The sequence below is a fragment of the Athene cunicularia genome (genome assembly GCF_003259725.1).
Source record: "Athene cunicularia isolate RWA chromosome 2 unlocalized genomic scaffold, athCun1 chr2_part1, whole genome shotgun sequence".
In the NCBI taxonomy this organism is placed as follows: Eukaryota; Metazoa; Chordata; class Aves; order Strigiformes; family Strigidae; genus Athene; species Athene cunicularia.
Genome location: NW_020799095.1, coordinates 59,496,697 through 59,497,935, shown reverse-complemented (window position 1 = coordinate 59,497,935; position 1,239 = coordinate 59,496,697).

Genomic DNA, 1,239 nt, shown 5'->3' with positions numbered 1-1,239 from the left:
CTAGGAGGACATGTGCCACCCTCACACTCACTTAGCAGGACTTATCCCACCACTTCCCTCCTCAGCCTTCCTTTCGTCCTCCTTTCTCATCTCAAGGCACCCACTCGGTGCTCAGTACCTCCTTGACACAATGTACACGGCTAGTAGCATTATAACTCATATGGAGATCTCTAGAGGACATTGACTCACAGTGAAATAAGGTTTTAAAACTTTATCAAGCCTTTTCAAAGTCATTATTTTAATACTTTATGTTTTTAAACATATTGCATAGCATCACAGACCTATGGACAACTAGAAATCTATGCTTCACTTAAGGTACAGAGCTCATATTTCTGAAATTTTATTAATAATCTCTCCATACAGGAATTTTGAGCAACTGTATCCCTGAAAAGCACAATTTCAAGGCAGTATTTTTGTACTGAGGACTCCCTTTTAACAACTCTTTTAACAGAGGGCAAGTGTTAACTGTTCCCTCCTAGCTATGCTAGATCCAGGTATTACTCTTCTTTGGCACAAATGCATTTCTGCTACTACCAGCTGAAATCAGTATTGTCCCACTGTGCCAGGTGATAAAACACATTCGCAGATTAAATGCATCTAGTTTACTATGTATCTTAAGAGAGACCTTCATGAAGAGTACGTCAGTTTTTAAAATTATAAAAGCACAAACTGCTGATCAATTCTATTACTAAAGTTGTATTTTGCTGGAGCACTTAAAACGCATCTAAAAATTCTATATCATTTCACAAATGGGACTCATCAAAATTCATCCTCTCCTTCCATTGTCAGCTTTAAAAAAAGCCCTGTAAACCCATTAAGTCAGGTAATAAGCAAAGCCATGGTCTTAGCTGCTGTACTGAAAGTAACGCAATGAAAGTAAGCATTTTCCCCCCACACTCAGCTCACACAATATTATATATATATATATAATATTGTGTGAGCTGAGTGTGGGGGGAAAATGCTTACTTTCATTGCGTTACTTTCAGTACAGCAGCTAAGACCATGGCTTTGCTTATTACCTGACTTAATGGGTTTACAGGGCTTTTTTTAAAGCTGACAATGGAAGGAGAGGATGAATTTTGATGAGTCCCATTTGTGAAATGATATAGAATTTTTAGATGTGTTTTAAGTGCTCCAGCAAAATACAACTTTAGTAATAGAATTGATCAGCAGTTTGTGCTTTTATAATTTTAAAAACTGACGTACTCTTCATGATGGTCTCTCTTAAGATACATAGTA